This window comes from Gossypium arboreum, chromosome 6 (assembly GCF_025698485.1).
Source record: "Gossypium arboreum isolate Shixiya-1 chromosome 6, ASM2569848v2, whole genome shotgun sequence".
NCBI lineage: Eukaryota > Viridiplantae > Streptophyta > Magnoliopsida > Malvales > Malvaceae > Gossypium > Gossypium arboreum.
The window spans coordinates 53,586,239-53,609,454 of NC_069075.1; the positions used below are offsets into that span (position 1 = coordinate 53,586,239).

The window sequence follows — 23,216 nt, forward strand, 5'->3', positions numbered from 1 at the left end:
TTGAGAGTTTGATAAGTATATCATAAGGTGTAATAAGAAAATAAAAAATAATTATATAAATAAATGTCACACTTTTTTTTTTTTTGAAGGAAAATGTCTGGATCTTTATTAAAACAATATAACAAGACCAAGCCTAACAAGCCTAGTACAAAAAGAAACAGAAAACAAATCAAACAGGGTAAAAACCCAAACCAAAACAAAACAGAAGCAACTTAATAGGGCCTAAGAGTCCAATCCAAAATAGAAAAACAAGATAAATTGTAAAAAAGATCCAGGTTGGCGAAGATGGGGAGTTCTAGAGGCTTCTACTAGCCAACTATTTTCTATTCAACCCATCTTTCAAAACTAACAAAAAAACATCTGGGAGAATGCAACTATAATGATGACCTCCATTAATTGCTGATCAGTGCCCATCATTTCCTCAGATAATTCAAAAAAAGAGTTTCTCTCTTTCTCACCTCCTATTATTCATCTTCCAAAAGACTCTCCTGATGCAATCCACTAAAATCAATCTTGTAAGGACTCCTCCCTTCGCCGATCTTCATTCAGAGCTTCTTCCACACCAAAAGTGAACATATTCTGCAGATAAGTTGTCTCCTTCTTCTGTAAACCCTCCTTAGCAATAAGATGAGCCACTTTGTTTGCCTCTCTTGATACAAATCGAAAAACACAGGACTCAAAATCGAAACTCAGATGTTTTGAATCTTGAATAAAAACTTCGATTTCCGATCTGTCATCGACTTGCTCATGCAGTTTTCGAATCACTGTTCGGGAGTCGCCTTCAACTTCTACCTTTCGCAGCCCTAGAAGTAGCCCAAAACGGATCGGAGGCACGCCATCGCTTCAGCAGTAAAAGTAGAAGGTATATACTTATGAAACACTGTTTTAGCAAAAATGACTTCTGACCTTGCGTTCCTTGCTACTAAACCTGAACAAGATTCCTGTAAATCCTTTTTGAAAGTAGCATCAAAGTTGATCTTTACCCAAGGATCCATCGGGGCATCCTATCGACTAGTGAGAACTCGCATCGTTGGTAATCTCGAACTCAACCCATCCAATTCTCTGATATAGTTCTTAATAAAGGCTACCGTTTGAGATCCAGACTTTAATTCGCCTTCATGTAGAAATCTGTTCCTTATATTCCAAAGCACCTGTAAAGCACATGCAATCGTCCTGCACTGATTAAAAGAAAATGACTCAAAAATGTTATTAAGCCAATCACTGAAATCTGAGTTATCCTCTTGAGTAAGCCAGTTAAATCCTAACGTAGACTATGTTTCCTTTGCTATAGGGCATTCCTTGAATACGTGCTCACTAGATTCCGGTCCATTATGACACCTCCGAAAAATATCAGGTCCCATCAGTCTCCTGTAGTGAAGATTACAAAAAGTAGGCAAGAAGTTGCGAAAAAGTCTCCAATTTGTAATTTTAATATTAGAAGGTAGATCTAGGCTCCAAATTCTTTTGTAAAAATGTCTGTAATTAGAATGCGTTTGGTTCTATCCCTATTGTAAAATCAATCTGTGTCTGCTATGAACCGTGTACTCCCCAGTTGGCTCTCCACGCCAGATTATGTGATCTTTGTGTTTATTTATGGACAGAGGAATACATAAAATCCACTCTGCATCACTGACCGAAAAGGTATTAGAGATTAGTTCAGTTTTCCACTTCCTTGTACTAGTATCGATTAAATTTGCCACTAGTAACAAATTCGAATTGACATTCAAATTCTGAACTCTATACTCTTTGCTTCCAGGAACCGAAGCATCACCCTAAATAGAGACGTTCATGCCATCACTGATCCTTCATCCCATCCCATTCAAAATGAGACCTTTAGATGACCATATACTTTGCCAAGTAAGAGAAGGTAAATTTCCTAACCTGGAATTTAAAAAATCTGACTCTTCAAAGTATTTGGCTTTCAATGTACGCACTAGTAATGAATTAGGATTACGTAACAAATTCCAACCTTGTTTGTCCAGTAACGCAACATTAAAAGAATTTAAATTGCGAAACCCCATCCCCCCTTCCTCATTTGGAACACATAATGACTTCTAATCGCACCAGTGAATTCCTTGCTTCCCATGGCTTTTCTGCCACAAAAAACCCCTAAAATATTCTCCAATTCCATGCACAAGGATTTTGGTAAAAGGAAACAAGACATTGTATAAGTAGGAATGGCCTGTAAAACTGATTTTATAAATACCTCTTTTCCCCCCTGAGATAGATGCCGAGTGCTCTAACTGTCAATCCTCCGTTTCAATCTATCTTTCAAAGATTGAAAAGCCATTTTCTTCCTTCGACCCACCATATTCGGAAGTCCCAAGTATCTCTCAGCCTCTGTCAAACACCGAACATATAGGGTCTGTAAAGCCAGATTCTTATCATAATCAGCCACATTCGAGCTAAAAAAGACAGTAGACTTTTCAAAATTAACACATTGGCCCGAACACGATTCATATTCTCTTAAAATGTCATTAATCACCTGAATCCCCCTATCAGTAACTTCGCTAAAAAGGATACAATCATCGGCGAACATGAGATGTGTAATTGGTGGAGTCGATCTACAAACCTTAGCCTAAACAAATTTTCCTATCCTGCCTGGCTAGTCTCATCAGCACGGACAAACCCTCTCCACAAAACAAAAATAAGTATGTGCTTAACGGATCTCCTTGACGAAGCCCTCTTGATGGGTTAAAATTTTGCCCTTCTTTTCCATTAAGCAAAATTGAGTACTGAACTGAACTAATACATTGGATTATGAAATTAGTAAAAGAATTCGCAAAACCCAGCTTTGACATCATACCTTTGATAAAAGGCCACTCCACACAATCTTAAGCCTTACTCATGTCCAACTTTAGAGCCATAAAACCCTTTCTTCCTGATCTTTTATTCTTAAAATAATGAAGGACCTCGTATGCCAATAACACATTATCAGTTATGAGTCTACCCGGTACAAAAGCACTTTGAGAGTCTTCAATACAACCATCCAAAACTTTTTTAAGGCAATTGGCCACAGTTTTGGCGATAATTTTGTAAATAACAGTACAAAGATTGATTGGTCTAAAATTCTTCAAATTGGTTGGATTTGTAATTTTTGGGATTAACACTATCTGAGTTCTGTTTATTTCCTCCATTGACTTTCCATCATTCAAGATTTCCAAGCAAAACTTACTAGTATCTTTTCCAACAATGCTCCAATATTTTTAATAAAAAATTGCCAGAAAATCGTCTGGTCCCGAAGCTTTTGTAGGGCCCATTCCATTTAACACCTCAACAATTTTCTCTTTGGTATATGGAACGAGTAAACACTGATTCATACTTTCTGAAATATAGCAAGGTACCCCTGAAAGGATGTGATCCAAATTGCCTGTCCCATGGGACTCAAAAAGATTAACAAAATAGTCTCGAGCAATATTCCCAAATTCAATGCTATTAGTAGCCACAGAGCCATCCTCCGTTTGTAAGCCATGGATTTGATTTGTACGTCTCCTTTGAGAAGCGATTTTGTGAAAGAACGAACTGTTCTTATCACCCATCTTTAACCAGTTTACGCTTGCTCGTTGCTCCAAATATCGCTCTTCCTTGTCCATTTCCAAATTTAACTGAATTTTAACATCGACCAGTTCAGCCAAAGACTCCTCTGAACGCTCAATGCCATTCAAGACCTCCAACCTCCTGGTTAATCGTTTGACTTCACAGCCTCTTTTAGACTTAATCAGTCTTGCCCATTTTTGCAATCCCTTTGCAAAAGCTAACATACGAGTTGGGAATGAACCCAAACTACTTTCCCACAGCTTTTTAACCTCTACCTCACATGAATCTTCCAAGGCCCACCATGCCTCAAAGCAAAAACAATCAATTCTGCTCTCCCTACCTCTGATCTCCGTTTCTATAAGCAAAGGACAGTGATCAGAGAAAGAGTACGGAAGGTGTCTCAGCGAAAAAGAAGGACAAAGTTGAATCCATGCATCGTTAGCAACACCCCTGTCAATTTGTTCACGTATGTTATTTTCCAAAAGTCATCCCCTCTCCCAAGTAAACCAAGGACCCGAGTACCCGATGTCCATCAATTGGCAAGACTCCAAAGTTCGACAAAACGGCTCCATTCTAGCATCTTCTCTCAAAATTTTACCTTGCTTTTCATTAGCAAAAAGTATATCGTTAAAATCACCTCCAACCAGCCAAGGCAACGTATTGTTTCTTCCCAACATTCGTAGAAGCTCCCAAGTCAACACTTTTTTTCTTACATCCGGGGCTCCATAAAAGTCGGTGAATTTCCAAATTTGACTATCTACCTCTTCTTAGATTTCCACATCTATATGGTTTTTGGAGAAACTCTTCAAAGTAACGAATCGACTGCCATTCCACCCGACGCTTAAACCCCCCCGAGAACCCTCCGCAGATACTTCAACACCATTTAAAAAACCACAAAGTCTCCTAACATTTTCCATACGACTAGCTGACAATTTTGTCTCCATAAAGAAGACAATTTGAGGATTATAAATTTTCAGCATATGTTGAAGTCGACGAACTGCTCGCGGACTCCCCAATCCACGAACATTCTAGCATAACATTTTCATTGCTGCCAGTAGGCATACCCACTGGTAGCCGCCGATAAATTTTTCAGATGAGCTGAGCCCGTCCCACTAACCTCCAATGAATCCTGAACATTAAAAACATTGGAAATTAAAACTTCAAACCTTTGACGTTTCTTACCCTCTTCATTGAAAATTGCTTCTTCCTCCAATTCACATTCCATTCTCGTCGAATCCACTCCATTACCCCTACCCACGTCCTCAAGATCCTTAGTTGGGCCCCAGCTTTTCAAACGAGAATCTGGTTGTCGACTTTTGCAAAGTGACAAATCTTTCCCAATAAAGTGGCAAGATTCCTAGCTTTTATTTGAAATAGATGAAAATTTGGATCCATCCAAATTTATCCCAAGAATGGAATTAAAATCTGCCCATGATCCTTTCCCGTAATAATTCCTCAAATTTGGGTCAGATTGCTGCTCAGTACGATTCTTTCCTAAAAAAGAATTATCACCCTCCTCCCGCAACCAGATGCTGCTAACGGTGGTGGCCCCCCTCGGCTGTGCCCTCAAGGACAGGTCCCACCCCATTTTCATTACTTGTACTCCAAAATGTAGTCTTTTTGGGCAAAAACTATCCCCAATTCCAAGGCATCCACATAAAAAGCAAAGTAAAGTTAACTTTTCATATTTAAATTTTGCGTAAGTTCGATTCAGACAACATGATTTTCTTTTTCTTTTTCAGAGGCTTACGGACATCGATCTGAACTTGAATATGCATAAAATTTTTGTAACCATTTGATAAGTTCTTCATAGCATAATCCAAGAATTTACCAATGAAATTTCCAAACAGCAATGCCATAGATTCTTTGATAAACCCCGGAGGCAAATAATGAATCTGCACCCACCAATCTGCAAGCACCAGGGGAATGGACAATGGATCTTCATTCTCATGGATCCTATGCAAGATCAATAGATGATTTTTGAAAGTCCAAGGAGAGCCAATAATAACTCTATGAATATCCACTTCTTTAAAAAATTTGAACAAAAAATACTTTTCACCCAAATCTGAAACTTGAACACCCTCCAAAGCGTGCCAGGGATTTGCCATGGTATTTCTAATGGTTGGGAAATGTACCACACTAGCAGTAAGGAAGCATCCTACCAGACAGAAGCTAAAGGCTGAACTCTGTGCTTTATCTCCGATCGGAATAGAAATAGCCTCCTATTCACCATCATCGAGACTCAGATTCTCCAGGTCTCTTTCCATTATTTAATCACGCCAAGATAGAAAGATCCCTAGACCAACAGAAGACTTAGATCAAAGTCAATGAAGCAAAGGGTAGGAAAACTAAGAATCAAAATAAGACAAAAACAAACAAAAAACCCCCAAAAACGTGCCAGGAAGCGACAGATAGAGACGTGCCAGAGGGCAGACTTTTTTGTTGGTTAACAGTTTTTGAATCTTAAATGTCACAATTGTTACACTCTCAACTCGCTTGTGAAATTAAAAAAATTCGGTATCAAATAATTACCCTTTATATTATAATTTATAATTTATCATTAATATATCTTATAAAATTAAGAATGGGAGATTATGAGTAACAGGTTTAATATCTATGATATAGCTGTAATAAAATTACAGTTAAGATCTTTCTAGTTTCATAATTTTCGGCCAATTGCCAATTTGGCCCAGAAAAACAAAGCTAGCCGGATTTATGATCATGAAGTGTCATTAATCAATCCTTCATCTCAATCGGCTGCAAGAAAATAAGAAGAAAGGGACATTTCTTGTTGTCAAATTAACAAGGTGAGATTAAATCATTCGGCACTATACCATCTCTTGAAATATTTCCAAGTTCCTAACATTGAGATTATAAGATTGAAGTCCTTGAAAAAAAAATAATAGTTACTGTATATAAATACCAAACTCATTTGGGAGGTTCTGAAATCCAATTTAATCGTCATTATGGGTTTCATAAAATTCTCAGGTTCATCTCTCCTTCTCTTCCTAGTGTTTTCTCTCCTTTTGGTTAACTCCACGAATGACAATGATGATGATGATGACGATGACTCCGCTTCCATGGCCAAGCTTGCTGCGGCTCTTAATCCTTTGCCGTGGACTTGGTCCACCAATTCATCTTCTTCTTATTGTGAATGGCATTATGTCAAATGCGACAGTTCCAAGCACGTTCTAGAGATTGATCTCCAAGCCAGGACTCTCAGTGGTTCTTTGCCATCGCAATTCCCTCCTTTCCCTTTCCTTCAAGTCCTTGATCTTTCAAAGAATAAGTTAACTGGTTCTCTTCCTTCTTTAAACAAACTCCCTTTCTTGAAGAGACTTTACCTAAATATCAACTTCACAAGAATCCCACCAGGCTTTTTTCAAGGACTGTCAAGCAGTTTGCAGCTCTTGATGCTTGGTGGTAATCCCTTTCTAAGTACCTGGATGATACCCCTTGAATTTATCAAGTTGGGCAATCTTACAGCATTCTCTGCTTATAATACAAATTTGGGAGGTTCTATTCCAGACATTTTCCATTCTCTAGCTTTAACAAACCTGAGCCTTCATGACAATAACCTGACTGGATCTTTGCCACCCTCTTTTTCGAGATCCCAGATTAAAGATTTGCAGCTCCAAAATCAGAAGGTAGGGCTGACAGGAACCATTGATCTATTATCAAACATGACTTCTTTGTACAGTGTTAACCTAGGATTCAATCAATTTACAGGCACCATCCCGGATTTATCTAATTGCAAAAGTTTGGAATTATTGATTTGAGTAACAATAATCTCACAGGAGTTTTCCCGCCATCTCTAGCTTCTCATCCTAGTTTAGTAGTCATTATCGTCAATGACAACAAGTTGCAGGGTCCTTTCCCTGCTTATATGTTCCTCCATAAGTTTACCACTGTTGAGAATAATAATTTCTGCACAAACACAGCAGACTCGTGTGATAGTCAAGTTACAATATTGCTTGAGATTGCAAGCGCTTGGATGTATCCTTTTGAGTTATCCGTAGCTTGGGAAGGAAATGATGCATGTAGAATTGGTCATTTGTGACATGCGACTCGGAGAAAAGTATTACGAAAATCAGTCTTCAGAAGCAACGATTGCAAGGAACAATTTCTCCATCATTTGCTGATCTAACTGCGTTACGGTATCTCAATCTAAATGACAATAACTTGACGGGTCCTATCCCTAAGAGCTTCGTGAAGTTAACTAACCTTGAAGTCCTGGATGTTTCCAATAACAATCTCTCTGGGATTATCCCTACTTTTGCAACATCGGTGAAGCTAATAACCAGCGGAAATGACTTGCTAATTCCAAGTAGAACAAAAGGCAATACATCTGATTTCCCTCCAGAGGGTATGACACCTTGTCTACTTCGATCTGTAGTGAACATATGATTTTATTCAAGCCCTTTCGTGCATGGCAGATTGTGATTGCCCTTATTATATGACAATAGGAGGATAGTCATATTTCTCTAGTTTCCATATAGGAACTTATTTTTACTTTACCTAGCTAGCGATCTTAGCTTACAATATTTATACCATGTTTCAATTTAAAGGGCAAAAAAGAGGCATAATAGCAGGAATAGTTGTGGGAACAATTGTTGGTGTCATCTTCTGTATTTTCGTTGGAAGGAGGATAATTAGTACTATAGGTATGATGATATTAATATCAATAAATATTGACACATTATATTCATACATGTATAACAACATTAACTAGTCACTGATGTAGTGACAAATGATTTGTCTTGCTTAAGTTTTTGTTGACATAGGTATTGGGTTCACACTTGGACAATCCCTTTCTTATCAGGATTTTATTCACAAATTTTCCCTTAAAATATATCTCAATTCACAAAAAAAAAAAAAATTCCTTCTTAGAATAAGAATTGATATGTAAGCAATCAAAATTTTAAAAAAATATTAACCAAAATATTAACCAATAAGAATGTGATGCGTAGCATACTTTTTAAATAAAATAAGAAAAAATTGATTGTTTTAAAAATATATATAAATTAACTATCAATATTAAAATTCCGTTATAATTGAGCCAATTTATTAATAAAAACTAAAAATATGCATGTTTAACAGCTTTTTTTCTTTCAAAAAATATTTATAGCTTAATTTTAATTCAGCAAAGAAAGGAAGTGAAGATGAGTTTAGGAAAGATGAATCATGTTTAGAGTTATTTTCTCACAATATGCTGGGGAAATCTCAAAATGGAGTCAAATTACAAGAGCTTCACCTATTAGATTTTGGGAAGCTAGCCACTGCAAGAAATTATTTTCATCCAACAAATATGCTTGGAAAGGGAGGTTTTGGACCAGTATACAAGGTAACATGCTACCTGTAGGTTAACTTCTTCATATTGCCAATGGGGTATCAATAAGATTAAAGTTATTAAACAACCCATATGGTTGAAATTCTAGATTCTAAAATGATATTTGAATATTGTAGGGGAAACTCCAAGATGGGCAGGAAATAGCAGTGAAAAGACTTTCTAGAGCTTCAGGGCAGGGGCTAGAAGAATTTAGGAACGAGGCAATGGGGATTTCAAGACTCCAACATCGAAATCTTGTAAGGCTTCTTGGTTGTTGCGTTGGTGGGTAAAAAAAGATGTTAGTCTATGAATACATGCCAAACAAGAGCTTGGATGTTTTCCTCTTCGGCTAGATACATTTTCTTTATTATTTATGAAAACTATTATTATTAAACCTAAAGCAAATCTAACTAACACTATTTGAATACTTTTTAAAAATATATTTAGATGCAGAAAAACAAAAACTTCTTGATTGGAAAAAACGTCTCAATATTATAGAAGGAATTAGTCGAGGACTTCTCTATCTTCATAGGGACTCAAGATTGCGAATTGTTCATAGAGATCTAAAAGCAAATAATATTTTATTAGATGATGAACTAAATCCAAAAATTTCAGATTTTGGTGTAGCAAAGATATTTTATGGTAACAAGAGCCAAGCAAATACTAGGCGGGATTTCGGAACATAGTAAGCTATCCTTCATTTTTCTATCAAAATCTAAGGTTTAAATATATAATACATGCATATATCACGTCGGCTAAAATGGTTTTCTTTGCGTTGATGAATTAAATGCAGTGGTTATATGTCCACTGAATATGCAATGAAAGGACAATTTTCAGAAAAATCAGATGTTTTTAGCTTTGGGGTATTGACATTGGAGATTGTTAGTGGAAGAAGAAACTCGAGTTTCCAAGATGATGAGCATTCACCGACCCTTTTGGGATACGTAAGTATTAGCTAGGAATAAAATCTCTAGATTCCAACGCCTTAACATTTGTGCTTTTTTGGGCATGGAAATTATGGAGCGAAGGCAACATTTTGGAATTAATAGATCCAGTGATCTCATCAGATCCAAGTTGTCATAGGAAAATGCTGAGATGCTTTCATGTGGGATTGTTATGTGTGCAAAACTTTGTGAAAGATAGACCAACTATGATGGTTGTGGATTCCATGCTTAGTAGTGAGATAGAAAATCTTCCTACACCAAAACAACCACCTTTCTTTGATGACAAAATTGTGATGGATCACTCACAATTACGAACAAGCCAAAGAATTTTAACCATTGACAATATTTTCTAAAATTTTGTTGTATAAGCAAATTTTATGTTGAAAACGTGTCTAGAAAAAATTGGAGGCAACTATTTTTTTATTTTAATTTCTTTTGTTAGAAAATATGGACATCACATATATAATAAGATTAATTACATGTTATTATTTACTATCATAAAAGGTTAGCCCATATTAAAAGTGATCTAATTTGATTAAGGTTTATTGGTATTTAATTATTAAACAAAGTATGAGTCAAATATGTGTAGATACTCTAGAAACAAATTTCTAATTGATAATGGACTGATTATAAATTAGGGTTAATGTGCAAAAATTATATATTAGGGTTATGGTCCCTAAATTACATACACGTAACTTCTTTAATATCTCATCTTTAGAAAAAATAACCGCTTTCTCTGAATTACTTGTGTGCTAATTTGAAATATCAAAACTACAACATCGAAGATTCTAAGAAATCAATGGATTCAAGTACGCTTCCGCATTTAGTCTTGTTCTTGATGATTTTACATGACAGATCCTGGTTTGTTAAGTTTTATATCAGATATTGTTTTACGATTCTAACAAGTTGCATCTAAGCCACATCATGTTGAATTATTGAGAATTGATTAAGTTTCTTTATTTTATTCTTTATAGATTTAATAATTTGATTATATACTATGTTGAATCTTTAAGATTCTTGATAAAAAATTTAAGTTTTGATTCTTGATATTAAAGTTTTAAAGTTTTATAAATAAGTATGGTTGATTCGGCTTGCGAGAATTGCTTAGATGTTTAATTCTTGGGGCTGCTAAATATATACATGACTTAAGTGTTTATGATATAATAAATCTTTTATTTAAGTTCTAGATATCATGACTATCATATGCTTTTGAATCATGATGCTTTAATTTGAAAAATGCAGTGCATGCAAAATCACTATAGGATTAAGTGCTAAGTTGCCTTATTATCTTTAGCGCTTAACAAGGTTATATTGTAGTAATGATGACCCTAACATGGTTAATCATATATTTTGCTTGGGCTAACATTTTCCAATTGGCTGGAATACATGAGATATTTGCATGTTGCTCGGTATGTGATGCTTATTTAGCGAAAGCTTCGATTGGCTTGAAATGACGAGGATATCATTTTATTAGTATATGTAAGCAATGGCAATAAGATATGACAAGCCACTAAGCATTCGTTAAAGTTGTTAATAGTTTACCATGATTAGATATTTATGATCACTATGATACAAAATTTGGTTTTAAGTTCAGTTAAATTTTAATTTTGTAATTGTAAAAATAATAATTTTGGATTGGTGCTTGTTTAAGCTATTAAAAATTAGTTAAAGATTAAAGTTTCGGTTTTTATTACATCATTTATATAACTTTATTTTGGGTTATTTTAGAAATTGTAGCACGATAAAAAATTTTATTGTTGACCTTTGACTGTTATAAAATTTTAAATTTGAATATTGATATATTTATATATTTTTAAAATAACTCAATTGAAACAATAAGTTGTTAAAGTGACCTCTGTTGTTGAAATTATTTTGTTTTAAAATATAAAAGGTTGTGTGCATGTAACTTAAGCTACGTTAATATTGATCGGTCCAAAGGAAAGTTAATATTTAACAAAATTACATGTGCAACTACAGTAATAGACATATGACAATTTTTTGATTTTACATGTGTGTAATAAATCAGCCTAAAGGAAGATTTATGGTTCGACAAGTTCTTATTTTCAATGTTTGATTACTACACCAAGATATCACTTATAAGTTAATTTTTTTTCCAAAGATGAAATATTAATGGAGAGTCCCATATCTTGAGATAAGGTTTTCCTTTACTCAAACTATTTTGGTTTAAGTCTTATGTGAGGTTGTTTTGATTTATTCAACTATTATTTGTAATAGCCCGTTTTCAGTGAAATCAGAATAGTGGTTTGGGACCACAAATCCAATGAGTAAATTATTATTTTATTATTATTTTAATGTTTATAGGATTATATTAGGGTTGTGTTAAAATTTCGTTTATAAATTTTAATGTTTGCATGATTAATTAAGTGAAAAAGACTAAATCGTAAACAGTGCAAAAGTAGAGTTCCATTAGTTAAAAGGGTCAAATGGCTATGAAACTTTAAAGTGAGTGGACTTAGATGGTAATTAGACCATTTCTATAGTCAGTGGATATTCATGGCAAGGTTTTATTGAAATTTTGATTTTTTAAAAGGCAAAATGGTAAATAGTAAATAAAGATAAAAATAAATAGGCAAAAACCATAATCTTCCTCCCATTTGTTCATTCTCAATCGATTCTTCAATGGGGAAATAGCTAGGGTTCAGCCAAGCATTGTTTCACTTGCATGGTATGTAGTTTTGTCTCGTTTTTAATGATTTCTATGTTTTTGAGGTCATTTTAACTTAATTTAGCTAGCCCAGGGGTCAATCTGTAAAACTGTTAAAGATTGAAGGTTATGCCATGAATGTTTTTGTATGGTTCTTGATGTTTAATGGTAGATTATGAGTCCTTGTTGATAAATAAACAAGTTTTGTAAAGTGATTTTTGATGAAATTTACATTTAGGGATTTGTTCGTAAAAGTAGTAAAAGTTCATGGCAAATTTATGAAATGATGGTTTGTATGTGTTGATATAAGTCCCTAATAAATTTGGTTAGGTTGAATGGGGGATTAAAATACTTAGATTTCAATTTATGAGCTTAAGGACTAAATTGTGAAAAGTTAAATTGTTAGGGATAAAATAGTTATTTTGTATAAGTATGAAATGTGGACTAAATTGAATACTAGAGGTATTAAATGGATTGAAATTTGTCTATTTGGATCAGGATAGACCACGTACGGACTTAGATTGAGGCAAAGCAAAAGCTTCAAAATAGCTTGATTTAACCTTCGCGCCCCTAGTTGTCGAGGTAAGTTCGTCTGAATAATTATTATATTAATGCTATATAAATTGTATGTTAATATGTTATTTATAATGTTAACTAAGTGATGTATAAACAAATCAATGCTATGACGGTTATCCAGTCCCGGTTAAACTTTAGGAATTCATAGGAACAAATGACATGTCATTAGGGATTTCATGTTTCAGGTGCTAGTCTTAAATGTCCTACCAATGGTTGAGGTCTTGCATTTGTTGCGGATACTCCATAGCTCATGTGTATTGCATTGTGTAGCTTACATTCTGACCCATAACTCGTGTGAGTAGGCCCATTTCATAACTCGTGTAAGCAATGTTGTAAAGGACAGGTTACAATTCTGTAAAGGCACACTTCGTATGAGCTTTCCTGAGTATTCAATGAGATTCTAGATGGTTCAACGGGTATGAAAAGGAAAGGAAATGGTAAGTGTTCAAATAGAATGTATCATAAACTTATGAAAAGGAAATGGTAACCTAAATGATATGAATAAATGTGTAAGTTACTTGTTATAGATGAATTTATTTGAACCATGTATAAATGCACTAACTTGTGTATTTGGTGATGTTGTATAGGCATTATGCCAAGCTTATGGTTTTAGTTGGTGTTTTATTTATGCTATTTACATTATGCAAATGAAATGGTAAGTTGTGTTTATGTTATACGAATTTACTAAGCATTAAGTGCTTACATAGTTTCTTCCAAAACTTGAATTACTATTTCTAATTGGTCATTAGTTTGAGGAAGGAATGTGATGCTATATTTTAACTTAGTTCTCAGTGGTTGTTGTAACTCCTGCCAGAATTTTGAAGTAAACCTTGGATTCCTATCAGACACTATGGATGATGGTACCCTGACCGGCTGCCCGAGTGCGTGTTAAAACAACGAATTTATATATAACAATTTTTAAAGTCAGTTTTACTGCAACCGTATAATGATAGTTGTAATATTTATAGTTCGGCGAAACACAAAATATTCCAATGGGTCGAACCCAAAGGAATTGGTAATTCAGGTATTTCTATTGAAAAATGCATGCAAGAAAGGAGTCTAGCTAGCTACTCACTAATTACTATAGTATGATAATTCATTAATGAAGTTAATTAAAACTAATTACTTATCTAAGACAGAAAAGGACTAAATTGTAAAGAACACAAAACTAAGAAATTATCTGATAAATAACTAACAATGGTTGGTTCATTTCAATATGGTTCACCAATTCTCGAATAAGGGACTTAAATCGCTTAAATTACTAAGTGGCTTCATTTTATCTTCCAATCTCAATTTTATCGACTTAGACGAATTAATTTCGATTTATCTTCCAATCTCATCGGTTAAACCGAGACTAATGAGCAGGTGCGTGACAAGATACCTTTCGGTCTTAGTTTTATTTGATTTAATCTAATTTATTACAATTTAGTCATTTGTCCAAAAATTAGCTTACCCACATCTCCATCAACCAACCTCTTATTAGGTTTAGTTATCCAAGTTAACAATTGAGTAAACAAACATAAAAATCAAAACTTTAACAACCATGAACATAAACTATAAGGAAAACATATAAGTTGGGATTTTTACTCTTTAGAACTTGCAAGAAAGATAAATAAAAGCATCTAACAGTGAAATCTAAAGCTGAGAACATAAAAGGAACAACCTTTAACTAATTAAACACAAAAAACTGAAATGCATCAAACTTAAAGCTGGAAATGCCATTATAAGAAAGGGAAAAGGATAAAAGCTATAAGTAAACCTAACTATAGTAATAACTAACCTAACTAACTACCATTAACACTAACAAGAAGAAGAAAATGTGTAGGAAAATTAAACCCTAAGCTATGGAAAAGAAAACTACTCTAAACCTAAACTAAAAGATGAAAGAAAACCTAAACTAAAGAGCTTTCTAAACCTAAACTGCAACCTTCTTTTTTATCAGCCAAGAGTGGCTTTAAAAAGCTCATTTCTGACCAAAAAAATGTTTCCTAATGTGCCTTTAAACGTTGGATTTTGATTGGTGCTTTGGGTGGACAAACTCTACTTTAATGTCATTTTTTGTCCTTGTATGACAAGGATATTGAAATACCCAGGTGAGGATATTGCGACACCCAAATCAGAATACATAGGGGGAGTTGTCACGAGGTGGGTATCATTATACCTTGAGGGGATATCATGATACGCTTGTAGCTTGGTCCCAAATCTCCTCCGTTTAGAGTCTATTGATGGTATTGCGATACCCTAATTCTAATATAGTGATACCACTTCTTGTGGCTTGAATTCTACTCCATTTAGGCCGTCTACATGTCCCTACAACTCTCAAACAGACATTATGGTCCCTAATGACACAATTGGTCATTTTGGGTTTCAAAAGTGTTAAAAACACAACATTTCATTAATTAAAGCTAAAAAGAAAAACTAAGTAAAAACATAATAAAAACATATAACTTGCTTTAAGTGTAATAAGGAGCCTGATTTGACACATCAATTTGTGCAGATCAACTCCCCTACACTTAATTCTTTGCTTGTCCCCAATCAGACACACAAACATGTAAAAAGACGACGACTCTTAAACAATGAATTTATTTGACCTTTTGTGAATGAAAATGCACTAGATATCAACTACTTTTATTGTACAACTCAAAATTGATGCATTGCAAAATTGTAGCTTTAAGAGCAAATAGTCTTAGTTCAAAAAGTAATAGAGCAAACAAAAGTATAAATAGTTTATGAAAATAAAATTGTATACATTACTCAATTACAATAAAACATGAAGGTATGATGTATCTATGTACCAAAGAATTCAACTTATTCATTTACAATTAGTTTCCACGAGTTTCTGTTTGTAAAAGGAGTTTCTAAGGTCACAAGCGGCTTGTAATATTCTGAGGCATAGGTTGGTACGGATTCAAGGAAATATAAGCTCAAAATAGTTCAAGCACTATGAACAGTATAACACACGACATTGTTCCCAATTTCTTCCAAATGTAATTATTTGAACTTACTGCCTTATTTCTTCTTCTTTCACCTTCCTTATCACTCCAATAATGTGGAAGAGATGGGTCGATTTTAGCTCGTTTTTGTAATAACCCGTTTTTGGGTCAAATCAGAATAGTGGTTTTGGGACCACAAATCCGAATTAGAAATATTTGTTTTACTATTTCTTTAAAGACTACAACATGATAGAATGATTGTGTGAAAATTTCGTTAAGAAATTTTATCGATTGAGTGCTTAATTTGTATAGAAGGATGAAAGACTTGAATTCTATAACTTAAAGGTGTCTAATTGCTATGAAATTCTAAATTGGAGGTCCTTAAATGGTAATTATACCATTATACTTCATAATGGACAAAAATGGACATAGTTAGGTGAAATTCCAAAGTTATGCATTAAGGGCATTTTGGTAAACTAGTAATTAAATGATTTAAAAAGCTAAAAATATGTCAAAACTTATTCATCTTCATCCTCCTATTCTGGAATTTTACGAAAGTCCATAGCTAGGGTTTTGGCTACTTTCAAGCTCTGTAACACCCCTATAACCCGTATCCGTCACTGGAGTGGGTTATGAAGAGTTACCAATCCAAAACACTACATTTGTAAATTCACATTTACATAAGTTCATTAGCAATTATATGCATAGCCAAACACAATCAAAGATTGAAATTCAGACATATACCGATATTCAAAAGTTATCATATTCACATGGCTTATATACAACAACTCAAAATATCATTCATTTAAGTCTATTCTATACATGCCATACGAATTCCAAAACATAATAGTAGCAAAACGATAGATAGTGTGACGAGTTGCTGACGATCCCCAAGCAAGTGACTGGAGTCAACGATCTATAAAATAGAGAAACATAACAAACGGAGTAAGCTTTTATAAGCTTAGTAAGTTTTAAGCAATGCAAACAAAATATACTCAATTATAAATCGATCATTCAATTTATCAAATAACATTTTCTAAGTATATTGCCATTTGCCCGAATATACACCAGCACATATTGTACATTTAGCATTTTTATTTTACTTGAATCTGAACTCATATAACATAGGTAAATCAAATACCATCACATAATTTCACATCTTGACCGGATGTATCATGATCATATATATAGTCATAACTTTTATTCACATATGCATCACAGTATACACTTATGGTTCATTTCAAATCAAACTCACATATAAGTACATGATACGTACCTGGGCAACTTAATGTAATGAATGTATTCAATTGTCGTTCTAACACGAAGCATCATAGTCTTAGACTGTTATCAAATCACCGGCAATTAGCCTAGTAGGTTTTAAACCCAAATTCATCACCAGCACGAAGCCTGCTAGACTTTAAGTCTGAATTCATTCACCGGCATTTCGCCTGCTAGGCTTGAAGCCCGATATTATTTCACCGGCATTATAGCCTGCTAGGGTTGATGCCCGATATTATTTCACCGACATTATAGCCTGCTAGGCTTGAGGCCCGAATAATATCTCACCAGCATTATAGCCTGTTAGGCTTGAAGGCCTGAATAGTATCTCATCAGCATCATAGCCTGCTAGGCTCAAAGGCCAGAATAGTACCATACGATATTCAAATCAACAAGTTTCATATAACACAATCACACCAAATTAGGTACTAGCATCATTCGAATATATCATCCTACATTTTATTCACTTTTATTTCATTTCATCATTCACACTTATCATTTGATAGTTTACACATAACATCTCACTCATATTCATCTAACACTTATCATTTGATCATAAAAGCATATCGCATTTTACTTCTATATTATATTTGCCATTCGGCCATATACATACATTACAAGTAATACTTAATTCTCATAATATGTCATGTCATTATCGATTATTATTTATGTTTAACTACTTAAAACCTACCTCGAATATGACAAGAAATTTAATAGGCCATATAGCTACTTTTAGCACAAATACAAAATGGTCATACACATTTTTAATCACATTAAGAAATTTAATACAATTAATTTAACATTTCCTCATGTACACCTTTATGACCGAATACACATATCAAATAAGTAACCTACCTTAACACATAACCCACATAGCCAAAGTACATATAACCCTAATGACTGAATATGTATATCACCAAAATTCTTATGACTTAACCTTTAACCTTCATAGCCGAATATTCATTGTATACGTAGTTCACATACACAAACACAAAACTCATATGGCTTATCATATTTTCATATACATATCTTAACCATATAGCCAAATATATAGCTCATCAAATAGATATTTATTCACGTTCCCTTAACACATATTGATCAACTAGTCCATGCATTAGCCTTTGGCACATTTGGTCATTAAAGCAATAACCTATTTAACATTCAAGCATTTTATACTAAAATTTCTCCCAAGGCCAAATTCATATACAACCTTTAATACTCATACAAAGTTTATATTTTAAATAATTTATACACACACCATTAACCTAATATAAATTAATTAAGCACTTTAACAAATTTTCTTTAACTATACACACATTCGGAAATGACAAAGACAATTTAACAAACCTTAAATTCAACTTATAGCAATATATATTCAATATTCAAAGCATTTAACATCACTTTATCATAATTTTACATCATGGTCGAATGCTCCTTTTAAACCATTTACCCTCACAAAGCATAAATTTCACCATCAAACTTACAAGCTTATAATCCCATGAATTTTAACATCATAATATCTATCCAACTCTCACTCATTAGCTTTTATCATAAATCTCAAAATCTATAGTTTTTCTACCCATGACCGAAACCTCTAACAACACCAAAAATCAAAAATATACTTCATGGGTTTAAGGTAGAACCAAGAAAGGAACTCATAAACATCAAGATATAAGCAAACTACCATGAACTTACCTTGGATTTTTTTTTATCTACAATGACCGAACAACAAGCTTTCTTTTTCTTTCTTTGAGTTTCGGCTAAGCTAAGGAAGAAGATGAACAAAACACTTTGTTTTTCTTTTTATCATCTTTTCTTATTTTAGTTAATTTTTTATTTCATAATTTAAGCCATTAACTATTATAATATTAATATAAAATGTATATATGGCTAATCAACCATCATCATGGCCGGCCACTTACTTAAAAATGGGGAATTTGACATGCAAATCCCCATATTTTAAGCCATGCAATATTTGGCCACTACACTTCAACCTATCACATTTTCAAAGTTTCTCACATAAGTCCTTTTTAATTAATTTCACATCTAAATGACAAAAATCAAAGCATGAAATTTTAACACATACACTTTCATATATAATAGGCATATAATATAACATTTAATTATTTTCGTGACTCGATTTTGTGGTCCCAAAAATACTTCCTGACTAGGGTCAAATTAGGGCTGTCACAAGCTCGATTGTAAGTCCGTTCTTGCCCCGTTTTTCATGATTTTTATGTTTTTAAAGTTGTCTCAACCTAATCTAGCTATTCTAAGGACTAATTTGAAAGAAAATCAAAGTATAGAATTGTACCCATGTTGAATAAGCTTGTATTTTGATGTTTAATGGTAGAAAATGCATGTTAGTTGTTAGTTAAACAACATTTACAAAGTTATTTTTGATGAGAATGTCAAAAAGGGACCAAATTGAAAAAAGTTGTAAAATGTGTGGTAAAATGTGAATAAATGGAAAATGTGGGCTGTTATGAGCATGAAAGAGGTTTGGCTAGGCTTGTGTAATGAAGAAATTGGATGAAAATCATTTTACGAGCCTAGGGACTAAAATGTAAAATGTCAAAAGTTTAGGGGCAAAAATTTAATTTTTTCCATAAGGTGTTTTTGGTCTATAATTAAATAATGTGATGATTAAATAAGTTAAATTTGGTATTATAGATCAAGAAAAACAAAGTTCGGGTCAAGATCAGGGGAAAAATAAAGTAATTAACGAATAGCTCCCTTTGGTCATTTTTGTAATCAAGGTAAGTTCTTATGTTAAATAAGATTTAATATACTTGTATTTAAATGCTTTAATATTGCATGAACTATATGATTAACTATGTGGACAGGTTTAATGCTACGAACGAGTTCGACGATGATTTGACAAATAAGAAATCCTGTTTGAACCCTAAGAATAGATTAGGATACAAGTGACATGTATTAGGGTTATCATGTGTTATGTAATTATGTGATCCAAGTGCTGGTCCTGTACATCCTACTAGTGGCTGAGTATACCGGCATATGTTGTGGTTACTTGACAGCTTGTGTGAGCAGGCCCGTCGATAGCTCGAGAGTGAGCAATTATGAGATACGAGAATTAAGTAGTGTAATAGCCCGGTTTTAGCTAAACCAGAAAAGTGGTTTCAGAACCACAACTCTGAGGTCAGAACCACAACTCTGAGGTCAAAAAATTATTTTAATATCATTTTTGGTGTTTACAGTATGTGAATATGCATGTGTGAAAATTTCGTGAGCTAATTTTATCGTTTAATAACTCAATTTGAGAAAAATGACTTAATCGCATAAAATGCAAAAGTTGCATTCCACTTGTTAAAAGTGTCTATTTGATATGGCTTATTAAATGTGAAGTCCTTATGTTGTAATTAGACCATTGATAAGGTTAATAGACATAAATGGGCATGTATTTGATGTTTATTAATGTTTATGAACCAAGGTTAAAATAGTAAATTATGCATTAAGTATAACAAAACAAAACAAAAGCCATTCATCTGTAATTTTTCTTCATCTCAACCGAATATCAAAAGAAAATAAAGCTTCCATGCCTTGTTAGGGTTCGACACTTGCAAGATTCAATTGGTATGTGATTTTAGTTCTATTTTTGATGATTTATATGTTTTTGTAATCGTTGCTTTGAGTACTAGATAGCCCATACACTAATTTTTGAATTTGTTGATGAATTTGTGAGTTGCCATTGATGAATGCTTGAGCTTTTGGATGATTGTTGATGAATTATGAAAGCTTGATGATAGATATTAAAGTTTTATTAAGTGATTTTTGACAGAAATGTCAAATAGGGATTAAATTGAGAAAAGTATAAATTGAGGGGTTAAATTGTGAAATAAATGAAAGTTTTGGGCTGCTAGGGATCTATAGAGAATTAGGCTAAGAATGGGTTTAATTGCATTTTGAGTAATTTGTGTTTTTTATGAAATAAGGACTAAATTGAATAGATGTGGAATTTTAAGGGCTTAAGTGTAAAAATGCCCAAATATGTTTGTGGATTAAATTGAATGAATTGTTGATTAATGGGTTGATTTTGAATAATATAGATCAAGAAAGAAAGAACTCAGATTTAAATCGGGGAAAATTGAAGGTTATCGAGTAATCGATCTGATTCGTCAATTCCGAGTACGAGGTAAGTTCGTACGTGATAAATGTTGTTACAATTATGTTTTTAATGCTTTAATAATGCATAAATTGTATATATGTGACTATGGTTGTGTACAACAATAAATCGACTATGTTTGGCACTTAGTGTGTGTTTCAAATTAGCTTCAGCTATAAATAGCACTTAGTGTGCGAATTGGAATAGCTTCGGCTGTATGAGGCACTAAGTGTGTGATACCGAGATAACTTCAGTTTAATGTGATGGCACTAAGTGTGTGAGATCATTATAGCTTTGGCTAATCATTTATGCACTAAGTGTGCGAGTTCATAGAGCATTGAAGGATTTCTGAATGATTTAACTTATTAAACAAAGAGGTGAGAATGAAATAAATAAATGTGGGAAGCACAGGTATGTACGATACCTATATGGTAGTTGATGCTATGAGTATTAAGCTTGATGAATTTGTATATACATGTTAAATGGTTATGGATTAGAATTGAATGATGATATGAGAACTACTAAGTGTTTATTAATTGATGATTTGTATATTATGAACTGTTGAGTATATTTAGTATGAACTCACTAAGCTATGAAGCTTACTGTGCATTATTTGTCTTTGTTTTATAGAGTATTGAAGCTAGCTCGGACATCGAGGATCATTGGGAACCATGGTCACACTATCGACTATTTGTTGGTATTTTTGAAGCTTGGTATATATGGTATATGGCATGTATAGCTAGTGCTATTTTAGTATGTTTTGGGTCTTGATATTAGCCATGAGATTTGGCTTGTAAATGTGGTATGTATAGCCATCTAAGTTGGCTTGAATTATGTGTTTAGTAAGTGTTATATGTGATGTATATGATGCTTTATGAATTGTTTTGGTTTGAGATGATGATATGATGAGTTTTGTGATATGAAATAGATGATATTATGATGAATTAGTGAAAATAGAATATATGCAAGTTGTGGTGATTTTGGCATAATGATTTGGTATATTTTGAATATGAAATTGAGTAGTTTAAATGGTTGATGATAGACGGTATGTTATGTGTGTGAATTTGGTATGTTTTGGGTTGCCTATAAGTGTATAGAAATGGTGCCAAATTGGCTGCTATGTATATATGAGATTAGGGTGGCAAATTGGCTTTACAAATGGTCTATTTTTGTCTACATAGGCAGAGACACGGGCGTGTGTCTCAGCCGTGTACGACACACGGCCATGTTACACGGTCGTGTGTCCCCTATAGAACCCTTTCGAATTAAAGTCAGTATACTCTACATTTTTGACACGGCCTAGACACATGGGTGTGTCTATTGGCCGTGTGAGGCACACGGGCTAGCACATGGAGCGTGTGGCCGGCATTGTGACCCAAGATAGTAACCCCCTTAGATTTTACACGGTCTTGCACACTGGCGTATCCTCAGCCGTGTTGTACAAGTCAGTATGTATGTCCTATTTTCACACGGCTTGTGACACAGGCATGTCTGGTGCCCGTTTGAGGCACACGGCCTATTCACACGGGTGTGTGACCCTGTAATTAAAGAAAATTTTCTAAGTTTCTTATAATTTGAAAATGTTATCAGTTTAGTCCTAAACCATTTCTAAGCATGTTTTAAGGTCTTATAGGACCATATAAGGGACAATATGATTGAAGTGAATGAATTTTGATATTGAATGTATAATGTATATGAATGATGTGTATTGATAGGTAATGGCTTGTAACCCGATTCCGATAATGGATACGGGTTAGGGTGTTACAGGTAGCATTGGCTACATATGTGGCACTTACTGTGCAAATTTCCGAGTATCCAACATTATTATTCC

At 33.8% G+C, this 23,216-nt stretch overlaps 1 pseudogene; it reads left to right on the forward strand.

The window, feature by feature from the left end:
- The first annotated feature begins 279 nt into the window (after positions 1–279).
- Positions 280–10,197, forward strand: LOC108462028 (G-type lectin S-receptor-like serine/threonine-protein kinase At1g11300; annotated as a pseudogene).
- The last annotated feature ends 13,019 nt before the right edge of the window (positions 10,198–23,216 follow it).